Below are 13214 nucleotides of genomic sequence, written 5' to 3'. Positions count from 1 at the left end.
ATACACAGTTAAATTATGAATATAGGTTATATTTGTGTCAATTTACACCAGAGGACTCGTACACACAGTGAGAGCAAATACAAACTAGGAATTTTTACATGTTTACCAATATATTACCTCAAGAAAAGGTTTTTTATTGGTGTATTCTGAGTAATGCCATGCTACAGTAAAAATAATTCATGTTTTAAATATTCTGACTTTTAGTAAATGGACAAAACCATGTTTCCCAGGTCAACAGCCTGTCATCCTGTTTAGCTGCAGTTTCTAAAGGATTGCTCAGGTATTTTATTCATATGTCAAGTCTTGCAGTTGGTAACTATTGACTACATAAAATCCTATAAATTAAAAAAAAAAAAAAAAACCAAACACAAAAAAACAAACTGATTAAGCACTTACATGTTTAGTTTCATAATTTAATACCTCTTTATAAATATACTTGCAATGAAAACAGGCAAGTTAAGATTTGTTTCTGAAATAGTATTTTCAATTAGACCGGTAAACAGTATTTGAAAAAGGTGCCAAGCTTGTGGACACACCAGTCTTCTTTTCAGATCCTGAACCACCAAAAGCTAACAATGCTCACTGGCCTAATAAAAGATACTATCCCTCTACCACACCATGACAGCCTGTAGCTCACTGAGTATGCTCGCCAGCTATTTCCAAAGGAATTTCTGAACAGATCTCCCTTAAAAGCACTGTAGAAATACAGACCTGAGTACAGATGTGTGCTAAACCTACAGTCGTGTCAGAGACTGTGTAAAGCAAAAACTGACCCACCCAACCTGTAACCGTAATGAGGAGGAAAGCGCTTCCTCATCTCTTTGCAGCAGAGGGGCTGCGGTCAGGAAGCAGCGGCTGTCAATTCTAAGTTCCTTAGAGCTTCCTGCATTCCTGGTGTTATCAAAAGCAAGAGTGCTGAAATGATCTGAGCCACAACACAGGCACGCACTGAAGAATGTGCAAGTCCTTCTTGAAAGCGCCTTTATATTTTTGTCAAGGATAGGTTATGCCTGTGAAATAACATAGACCTATGTATCCTGTCACTTTTTCACCTGAAAAGAAAATCATAACAGGACGACGCTACTGAAGTTTATTATGGGATAATTTATTTCTGAAATCTTACCAGTTATTTCTGCTTCTCAGAGATCATTCCTGAGGGATCATTTTTCTAGATAAACAAAAGGATAGGAAATAGTGATGAACAGCATCCCAGCTTGTGCTGGTTTTGGCTGGGATAGAGTTAATTTTCTTTGCAGGAGCTGCTGTGGGGCTGTGGTTTGGATTTGTGCTGGAAACAGTGTTGATAACACAGGGATGTTTCAGCTCTCGCTGAGTGGGGCTCCCACAGCAACAAGGCCTTTTCTGCTCTTCACACCCTGCCCTCCCGCAAAGTGAGCGGCTGGGGGCACCAGAATCTGGGAGGGGCCACAGTGGGGACAGCTGAGCCCAGCTGGCCAGGGGAGCTCCCACAGCCCATGGCGTTGTGCTCAGCATGCAAAGCTGGGGGAAGGTTGGGCGGGTGGGCTGCTGCTCAGGGATGCGCTGGGCATCAGGCAGTTGGTAGTGAGTAATTGTTTTCATTTGCATCACTTTCTTGGGTTTTATTTCTCTCTGTTATTTTCCTTTTCATTACAATTTATTATTTTATTGAATTTCAACTCTTCTTATCTCAACCCATGCGTTTTCTCACTTTTACCCTTACAATTCTCTTCCCCCCATCCTGCTGGGGAGGAGGAGTGAACGAGCAGCTGCAGTGTGCTTGGTTACCGGCTGAGGATAAGACATGACACACCTCTAGGAGTAAAATGAAGAAAATTTAAATTATATTGGGTCAGATAGAGCACGCTGAACCCATCCTGCTCTCTCATGCACTATGCCAACAGCTCAAGGATACGCACAAAATGCCACTGAATTCTGCCCTTGCAGTACCTCTGCCCAGGTTTCTAAAAGGGCTGGTCTTGGTTTGGATTCCTACTTTCTGCCATCACTTTTAGCTGTGGCCATACTCTTAGTAGCCTGAACATCTGAAAGCATGGGGCAGTAACTAGAGGGAAGGGCATAAATGAAAAGAATGTCCAATACCCTGCAGCATTCTTCTCCAATGGACTGCTAGTGCACATTGACCCTTAGTGGTCTATGTATGTTATTTCTTGTGAAAGTCTAGTGCCAGGAGGATTTTCATTCCAAATCTTTCTGGGAATGTTATTCCAGATGCAGTAGATACTTCACTGAATCTCCTATTAATAAACTATGATGTTAAATAAAGCACCAAAAATCTTAATCAAAGTTGTGAGTCTCAACAAGAAGAAGTAGCTAATAGAAGATTAGCTGCTGAACAAAAGTTTCCTATGATTATGTTGTAGCATAGTAATTTAGTTTCTCTCGATCTGTAACTTCAAATATCTAATTAGTTGCCAACCTACAACATAATAAATGAGATAATGAATAAAGTTGTTTTAAATATCCCTTTCTATTACGTGTATGTTTTGCAGCATGTTCACAGACAAGACAAATTCTGTTTGTTTAGGGTTTTTTGTAAAGGAAATATTAGCATGTCATTATGTACACAAATGCCAAATAATAAATTTCTCACAAGAATAATGTTCAACTACTAAATCCACAGGAATTTGGAAATAAAACAAAATACAGTATATTAGCTGAAGGCTTGCACAGGTTAATATTATAGCAAACACAGAGACATCACACCTTTCTCCATCACATTTTCACCTGCTCATGTGGTGCACACTTCTGCTTTGATGGAAAATTCCTTTGGGTCTTCTTGGTGTAAAGCTGTTGGTGCTTGCAGCAAAATTTGCAGAGCAAGTGGTGAACAGAGAATGTTTTCATTTGGTTGTTAAGCCAGAGAACTATCTCCAGCATTTTTCACAGTTCATGAAAGGGACCATCACTTTTTTGTTAGCTTTGTTCAATTTGGGAACAAGCTATACAAGCTTTTTTCCTTTATGAATTTGTTTGGGAAAAAAAATATTTATTTTTCTGAATTTGTTTTATAAAACTGCAGTTCTTAGATTCCGAATTTATACTACAGAAATTTGCAATATTCCCCATGTAAGCTGAAGAAACTCTCATGGAGCATTGCACAGACTGAGGCAGTATTATTTCTTTTCCTGAAAGCAGTGATGACAGTCAAAACACCAGCAGCGTAGCTTGTTTTATATATCAACCTTGCATGTTTTCCTGTCAGCTTTGCAGTTTGTCAGCCACAGCTTAGCCTCCAAATGGCACGGACTTTGAGGACAGCATGCTGAAATGAAAGACTTGCTGCCTCCTATTGAGAAGAAGCAAGGCCACCAAGAAATAGCAGAATATCTGTTTACTCCACTTTATGCAGCCTAAACTGTGGAAAAATATTCCATCATTAGTAGAAACTTAATACAATTCTGTTAATGGCAGTATAACTTGTTGTTACTATTTGGAATGGATCTGTGAGAAATCTAGCTAGTATGTCCATGAAATCATAAAAGAGAATACTAAATGCAAAATCTGATATACAAAAGCAAAGAATGAGTTGGAGCGGCTGCAACAGCTTATTACAAATACGGATCAGAAGGGTTCAGCTGGAGCAGGGGTCACCAGCTGGAGTGCAGTTGTTCTGAGAGGGAGGTGAGAGATCCCTCCTGTCTGTGTGCACAAACACGGCAGCTGGGGGAGCCTCCCTGAGCAAAACGGCCCCCTGTTTTACTACTGGAGTGATGCTCGGAGACAGACCCTGAGACCCCTTTATGGCAGTGTGGCCAGAGAAGCAACTGGCCCGGCTGGAGCAAACTGACAATGTTTAGTCTTCTATCACTGCAATCTTTTTATAAATATTATCAGTTGTTGATTTATTATTATTATTAATTTTTTTAATCCCTGTTAGGACTGCCAGTTACAGATGTGTGGTCAGTAAACTATCTGGGTATAACCTGCAGAATTGTCTCCTAGTTCTGGCAGGGAACTGTACGTGTCCTGAGCAGCTGCATTTATGACAAGAAACTTCCTGTTACATCACATTTACAATTTACCTTGTCAGGTTATCATGGAGAACATTAGCTGGCAAGGTGATAAAAATTAGTATTGCATGAATTAAAAAAGGAGATCCAAACATCCATCAATATTTAAAAGAAGTGCAAGAGGGCTTTTTCATTAATTAAATCTGGCATACACTGAATTTATTAGACTGAAGGCATACAGCATGTTGGTCATTATGTTATAATCAGTTTGAATATGCTAAAAACACAGCATGAGACTAAGTTCACAGAGACCTGCTGTTATACTGGTCAAACAGCACTAATCAAACTGTTGTATTTGAGGTTTGATCTGAAGCCCATGAGAATCTGGCTACTGCATTCAGTGGGCATGGAGTTCAACTCCTGATGAAACTGAGCACTTTATCCTTGTATAATTCAATTATTTATGTCACTTGCTGAATATTTTATTTCTTAGGTAATTTTTTACAGGTAACCACCAACAGGTAGAACATCCAAAAACCTCAGACCAGTTATTTTTGTTATTTTGCTTTCCAACTCATTCAAATCCTATTTATTACTGCCTCCTGCTTCTGCTGTCAGTAGTATCAGCAAAAAATAGTGTTTTTCCTGTATTAAGAAATATTTATAATATCATCGTGAAAGGCTTTCACATGCTTTTCATTACAATACACCACATCTCACATGTTCATTTTAGAAAATTATATTGTAGCAACTAATATTGTATTAAAGTAACTGCTGTAGTGTGGCCATTTTTTACTGTGGATTGCAGCTACTCAATGTAGTTGTGCATAACCACACAAAGATGGCAACAGTTTTTTTATTGCATTTGTCCACATCTGGTGAATATGACCATCATCATACACAGACAGGATCACAGAATGGCTGAGGTTGGCAGGGACCTCTGGAGGTCACCTCGTCCAATCCCCCTGCTCAAGCAAGGCTACCTGGAGCTGACTGCCAAGGACCATGCCCAGACAGCTTCTGAATATCTCCAGGGATGGAGTTTCCACAACACCTCTGGACAACCTGCTCCAGTGCTCAGTAGCCACCACAATAAAGAAACATTTCCTCATGTTATGACAGACCCTCCTGCGTTTCAGTTTGTGCCCACTGACCCCGGTCCTGTCACTGGGCATCACCAAAACCACCCTGTCTCTGTCTTCTTTACAGCTCCCTTCAGGGATTCGTACACATTGATGAAATCCCCCCTGAGCATTCTCTTCTCTGGGATGAATAAGCTGAACAGACCAAGCTGTCTCAGCCTTTTCTCACAGGAGAGATGCTCCAGTCCCTTCATCATCTCAGCAGCCCTTTGCTGCACTCTCTCCAGTAGCTCCACTTCTCCTTTGTACTGGGGAACCCAGAACTGTGCTCCAGATGCTCCAAAAATCAAGTCTTGGAAACATTTATTCACAATAATACATAAGCTAAAGTATCATGTAACAGAACTATGAGAATATTAAAACAAATCAGAAAAGCAGAGTCAGAAGCTTTTACACACAAACATCACTGAATGAAGGGAATGAGATTTCAGGTTCATAACTGAATAGATGCATACAGAGAACTTTTTTCACTCTAAATCATAGAATAGTAAGCGTGTCTGCTCTGGAGAGGATGAAACATGGCAAATCATCCATTAATAAGTATCTGTTTTCCTTGACAAATGCCTAATTATTCCGCAGAGTAATTCAATGTTCTGTATTAAGCTAAGAGGCACACGGATTAAAAGACCCACACCAATGGGCTCTGTTCAGTATTCCCTGCTCATTCCCACCAAAACATTCACAACCCTCAGCAGGGAATTTTCCTGAGAAGATCAGCTAATAATGTATTGTACCCTGCAAATGAGCCCTTAAATCTCCAAAGTTGATTTTGGTCTACCAAACCACAAAACTGTCTTTCTCTCATTCTTCTATTAAGAATCCTCTCTGCCCATGTACTGTATCACTATATACGGCAAGACATAACTCCAGCTATTAAATTTAAAAAATGAAAATATCATGATTTAATGCAAAGCAAAAATTTAGTCTTTAATAAAGAGACTTAAATAAAGCCATTGAGAAGTGCTCATATTTCATGTGAAGATGACTGAAATTTGGAGGCTTGTGGAAACACTTAAAAAGCAATTAGTCACAGCCCTAAAGCAACTAGTGAACACTGCTTCCCAGCTACCAAGCAGCAAGCCTGTAAGGGAGACACTGGGTCTACTGGACCAACAGGAACAGAAAGGATCCACTGTGTAAAAAAGCTGACAACACAGAGTAGCTAAATGACAAATCTATAGAGGTATACCCAAAAAATATTTGAAAAAAAAATATGTACCTTGAGAGCTAATGGTCCCAGCCTTTCGCTTGACACCAACAGTAGGAATCAGGGTGAAATCAAGTAAAAGGACTTGCAATACTAAGAAATCAGGGTCAATGACATTATTTTATAGTATTATTATAATGAAAATAAAAATGACTACATTTTAGCCATACTATAAGATACTGTACTGATTAACAAGAAATTGATAATTACAGTAACTTAGAAGTTACCAGCACTGACTAACAGTGAACTTTAAAAGTAAGCAGCTGAACTTCTCATTATTCTTATTATTAAAAATCAGGGAGAAAGGGGGGGAGGTAAAAATGTAGCTGTCTTTAAAAGTAAAACAAGCAAAGACTGCATCAGTAACAGATAACTGACTAACACAGCTATTGAAGGACAGTATATTCATCAAACACCAAAACTAGTATGAAATGATAGGGTCAAACATCTTTAATCTTCAATTTACTGTATGAAATGAGAAGCATTCGGTTGGAACATGCAGAGATCACATTCCATATACTCTAGCACATTAAATGTCAGTGGAATTAGCTATGAACCTGACCTAGAAAAAAATATCATGTGCTTAAAATTACAGAATATATATATTTACATCCTAATCTTTCTATTTTTTCACCTAAATGTCAAGTTCTGTGTAAGTACTGCAGATACTGGATCTTAATGACTATGTGATATTGCCACAACTGAAATCCCCCCTATTAAGCAATGGCACCCCTAGCAAGAGACAAGGAGAAGGGAGAGCTATTAACAGCCACGCTTTTCTCTTAAACCTTTTTATAGTTTTAGCAAGAATTTGTGTGAGTCTATATAAAGGTTTTTTTCTGTATTTACACCTATCAAAACACACAGCAATAACACCTTTCAGTTACACAGTTTCTTTCATCCAGGAATCTGAAAGTATTTCCCATGCTTTAATTTAGCCTTACATCTACAGGAGTGTGTGCAATCATACTTTCTGCCTTGAGGCTACTTCCAGTGAAGTACTTACACGCCTCATTTGTAAGGATTTCACTAGACAAGAGTGCAGAGGTTACACTTGGACCAGGCACGGGCACAAGCACATTTAGCATGATGCTCAGGGCACTTTTGGCCCTGCTTGCTGCAGGTGAGGTGACAGCGTTGGCCAGAGACCACTCCCGCCCAGCCTGGTTCAGACACACAAAAATCTACCCCTGTGCATAAAAATGATGTCATGCCAGATTCTGCCATGTTTTCTTTTCTATACAGAACCCATATAACATTTTTTATCCAACAACACAAACTACAAAACCAGTGCAGAGATATGAAAGCTGAAAGAAAGGGCTTCTGGTGCTGAAGTCTATCCTACTTGTCATGCTCATTGTCTCACTGGTGGAATACAGCCCAAATTCCCTTTTGCATTATAGCAGAACTAAAGCAATGGTATTGTTGTGGTTATGATAATCTAACGGTACAGGCAAGGTCTGAAGCAAAAGTTGTTATCTTTCTAAGGCTAACTAATGCAGTGAGACAAAAATAACACTTCTTTCCAGTCTGTAGGTTTGTTGGTAGGCAAGACGAGCATTGGTACTACTACCATTGCCTTCCAAGTGAGCTACGAATGACTGCGGATGGACAGGGCCAGGAAGCAGGACAGACCGACTCCAAATCGTTCCTTTCCCCCTTGTAAATGATTATATATCATCATCTCTAATCACCTCGAGGCCAGTGATGAGCATGCATTAAGCCCACTTATGCAGACTGTATTAAGTATGATTACACATTGCACTTCAAGGTTATAGGAAATATATGGATCATTGTACGGCAAGGCTCCACAGGCAAGGCTCAGACATTCTTTAGACAGTTGCAAGGACTTTTTTGTTTTTTTTTACTTTTCAAATATTTGGGGTGAGGGTAGTTTAAAGACAATTGCTTAACATCAGGGCATGCTATCCTAACAAAAGCAGAGGTCTCAAACCCAGGGAAATGTATACTCTCCAGACATTCTCTCCAGCCTGCCTAGAGTAACACAATACACTTCCATTGAGCTGAAACTGGTCAGTCTGGGAGCCGGGAAGCTGAGTCTGCAAGGAGGGAGAGTCTCCCAGGGGCAGCGTTGCCCAGGGAAAGCTGGCGGCTGGCACAGGGCTGTGGGAACCCCCTGAGCCCTGGGCAGCTCCACGTGCACTCGCTGCTGCATCTTGTGCAGAGCTTGCTCTCACCACTCGGACCCCAGTGGGTACCCAGAGACACAGAAACCACACCTGAGAAAGGAGGAGGTGGGTAAAACCCACTGACACAACCTGCCATCTGAGCATGGGTTTTCAGGAAAGCATTTTTTGATTTATATTCCTATACTTCCTTTAAGTTCATTACTGGATATAGGGCTTATGTTCTATTTTTTTTGTTATGAAGAACAACTTAGTTCTTAACCAGTCTCTTCTGCAACCAATAACTATTGTTTCTTTTGTAAATTGCAGTCCCCCTCATTGCCAGCAATATGTGTTTTGGGGGAATGATTTAAATGACAAAATGCTTACTTGTAACAACAAAAGAAAGGATACAATGTAAGCTAAGTTCTAATAACTGAAAAGATCTTTAATTAAAATTTCTTTCCATTCATGGGCTAGAGTTTTATTTAACCAGCTGCCCTATGGAAGTTATTACCTAGAGTTTTCATTTTCCCAGCTGCAGAAAAGATTTGATTCTGGTGAATGAAGAGCTGTGCAACAGCAAGGACAAAGCTCACTTAAACTAACAATGGAGCCACGGCAAAAGTCATAACCTTCTGCTGTCTTAGGGGAAGCACACTTTCTGAATATAATCTCCCTGATTATGCCTAGTATGCAAAATGCAGTTTTATATCTGCAGCTCAAATAGATTTCAGTATTACCACTGAATACTAATCACCAATGCAAAAAACGTACAGCTCCCTCAAGGCATTTCAAAAATCTTGATTATTTAATCAGTGCTCTTGATTTACAAGGCGAGCTGGTTGATGACTACCAAAATGTGACACATTGGACACTATCCAGATGGAATGCCAGTTTTCATTTGAGGTTAAAGAGGTAAAGCTCTACAAGAGAGGTTTTCCAGTATCTTGGACTAGAGCTAGAGTTAGATGATAAATAAAACCTGGCAGTTTGGCTTGCACATAATATTAAAACAGAAACTTCACTGAACTGTCAGTTGTAAGATGAAGTAATCAACTTTCTTTCTGATTATGCTCTGTTTCCACTATGGACTTTTTATTTATTTCATGTCTTCCATCTTAATGTCCTCTTATCTTTTTAAATAGCAGTACTTTACTTTTTTACAAATACATAAGTGGTGAGTGCTGCCTTTTCATAAGCACTGATTTCCCAAACAGCTGCATGCAAAATTTGAGGAGTTCGGTTTCTTTCTCCCATAACTACAGATTATGTATTTGAAAATAATTTTCTATCTACATCTCTATATATCAATATATGCTTTGGTGTATACAAAAATAGTCTTAATTCCTGCTTTAAAATGCAACTGACTTGTCAAAAATTGTTTAAGATACAGATGCATGAGTTGCATTCATTTCTGAACAGGTTTTACTACTGAGGTTGCCTGGGCTTTGACAGTCCCATCTCTGTCTTTAATTGTCAGCAGTGATAGCCTGTTAAAAAAGTCTTCTATATAAAATTTCCAACTCTTTTCCTGTTCAGACTTTAAGGAGCAGAAAGACTTCAAATTGAGATAACAATAACTTAAATTTGTATTTAGACACCTAATTCTAGGCCTGGCCTCTAGAAGTTAGCAATGTGATCATTTTATATACATGCCTAATCCTGAAGTATGGTCCACATCAGAAGCAGTGACTGGCACTTAAATATTGAAAGAAAAGTTACAACTACAGAGAATTATTTTACAAAATCAGTCCTTTGTGTTCACGCTGCAAGTGGGTGGCACAAGCTGGACACCCAGAGCTTGGGGCACCAGGCTGTGCCCTGCGCCAGCCTGTCCTGCTGCGGCTGCACCGCTGTTTGTGTCTGAGCTGTCAGGAACCAAGCTGATGGATCAGTGCAGATAACCACAGCTCCATGGCAAGTGCTCAGCAGCACTGAACATCTACCAGCCTATAAGGACAGCACCTGTGAACATACAAGCAATCTGAAGGTTCAGAGGCACCCTAGAAGGTTGACATGGGGGTTTAAAGCGCCTTCACATCCCAATGCAATCCTATCAAGCTTTCTGAAACCAAAATGACTGAAATTATAATCAAAACATGGGAACTTGATGGAAAGTTTACTTATAAATAAGCATTAAAAGTATCAAAAGCCATCATATCAACACGCTCTAAAGTCATCCCTGCGCCAGAAGCAATGACTGGAGTGAAAGACTTGCCATTAACCCCCCTGTGCAGCAAGTAAGGTGCCTTCCCTGGAGCCGACTGTCAGGAGAGGGGCATGTTGCCATGGAAATGGCCAGGACCCCTCTCTGCAGGCTCAGAGGCCATGCAGGACTCCCCCTGTCCCACTGGGGCCATTCCCGCGGGGTCGGGCAGGTGCAGCGGGGCCAGCAGCGGCCCTTGTCCCTCTCCACCAGACCCGCGCAGCCGGTGACCCAGCTCACACTGAAGTCTGCGGGACTTGGCTTAAGCTCTCAGGGTGCATCAAAGAGCAGGCAGCAGCCTAACATCCAGATGCGAAGCTAAACTTGAGCTTGCTTGGGTATGAGCAGCAGCACCGGCTGGGACAATGCGGGGAGCAGCATGTGCTGATTTACTACACACAGCAGCACAGGGCTGCAGCACAGCTGTGTGCTTCAAACTGCCTGTGTCTGACTCCTTTCTTCAGCACCTGTGTGACTAATACTCATAAAACACTGTTTTCATTCCTTGTTTGAGAAGATTACTAGAAATTCCAATAGTTTGTATTGCTATGGCACAACCCAAGGAAGCAGAGAAGCGTGTACAGTGACCGGAGCCCACAGGTGCCCTTCCTACTGCACCCTGCCATGGCAAACAGAGCTGTGCAGGGGCAGCTCTGCCAGCATCAGCCAGGCACCTGGCAGGCAGCACCCCCTATTCCGAACTGCTCCCAGTGTTGTAACAAGTGACTGTGTCGCCTCCACAGAGGCCTCCCATCTAGGTTCAAATAGCTGCATTATTCCATTTTCTGTCAGGAAGCCAAAAATCTGCTTGAAACACAGATGGCTATTTCCCTGTCATCATCTAGATCCTCAGCTGATCTCATCATTTCCAGCTTCATTCTCTTTAACAGTTTTCCCTGAGTGGGGAAGCTTTTGCACCTTCTTCTTTAAGAGAACTGAGCTACAAACCGCAAAGTGAGGATATTTTGATTGTATGTGAAAATGTCTTACTGAAGCCCGCGCTGCTGGATAACACACTGGGTGATTGCCTCAGGCTCTGGGTATTGCAAGTAACAATGTCATATATATCACAGGTACCACTAGGCCTTCTGCCATGAGTACAGCATGACAAAAATATTATAGCTTGTAGGGGTTATGTCCCCACATTCCAGTCTTCCATGACAGTAGAGCAGCAAAAACACTGGAGCCAGGAGGACTGGAGGATTACAAAAGGGCAATAACACCTCCATCACTAGGAAATTTGGTTGTTTCTGAAAATACACTGCAATATGTGTCTTAAATGTATGGAGACATAATCTGTCTGCTTCCAGATTATTCTGATTTGCCATTACAGAGAACTGACAGACTTTATTCCTTCAATTTACACACACCTTTGTCAGAACTAATAAACCAATTCAAAGGCAAGATTTTCCATGATACTTAACTATGTGACCTCTAACATGTCATGCTGATTGAATTCATATGATCTTATACATTTGGGCATCAAAAGTCCTTTTTTTTTTTCTTAATTAGAAACACAGATTCAATGCAACTTGCCTAGAAAATAAATTAAATTCATATACATTACCTCTGAGCAGTGAGAAATAACACTGATTGAACAAGGCTGTTTAAATCTCTGCGGTTGGCAGTGTTCATCAGTGAATTTGTTTACGAAGTGGAAAGAATGAGATGCTGTCAAAGAATGAAAAATAAAAGCTAGATTTTTTAGGAAGGAGACATCCGTCTTTTTCTGTTTGCAAATGCTGACGAGCAGGGTTTAAGGAGGGCTAATGTCATCCATTCATCTTAATTAAAGAGTTAATTGCTCGTGTATCCCGATTTGCTTAGCCGATCTTAGTAGCATGAAAAGCGTTTGCTTCTATGTATTTTATTGACCACTATAATGACATCATCAGTAAGACTCAGGATTTATTCATGCCTCAGCCTAACTCATAACTTTAATAGCCTCCTACATGATAAAACTTTCAAGAGGGAAGGAGTTCTTTAGCATGGTACAGAATACCGAGAGGTCTGCTCAGCCCCTGTTCAGAAACTGTTAAAATGCCTCAGTTCGGCTGTCATTGAAGTATTACTTCAAAGTCTAGAGTCATGAAGATAAGTAAAAAGTAATTTTAAAGACTAGTTCTCAGCAAATGTATATATGGAAATAGCATAAAACATCTAAAAATTACACATCAAATATAAGCAAGAGACATTACTATTCAATTTTTCACATCTGTAGTCATAGTCAAGTAAGCACCAACACAAAAACAGACAGGCGAGGTTCACAGCTTGTTCCATGGATTAAAGACCAAATTGGTTTAGTCATGTGTCTTACAACACAAAGAGGGGAAACGCAGATCTAAGGAAAGACCAGCTAACTAACTAGGAAGTCTGTGAGGTTTTTCTGCACAATGTCTTTTAACATTTACTGCAATTCCTGATGTTATTTCTAAAAGATTCTTCACAAGAATTAAATTAAATTTTACACAAGAGGAAAATGGACAGTACTACTGCTTTTTGATTAATCAGCTATGTGGTACTTAGAAATGAAATAGAAGAACACATTACAAAACATAGTACGTAATATTAGCTTAT

Source organism: Columba livia, chromosome 14, assembly GCF_036013475.1.
Source record: "Columba livia isolate bColLiv1 breed racing homer chromosome 14, bColLiv1.pat.W.v2, whole genome shotgun sequence".
Classification (NCBI taxonomy): domain Eukaryota; kingdom Metazoa; phylum Chordata; class Aves; order Columbiformes; family Columbidae; genus Columba; species Columba livia.
This window is presented reverse-complemented; position numbering follows the sequence as displayed.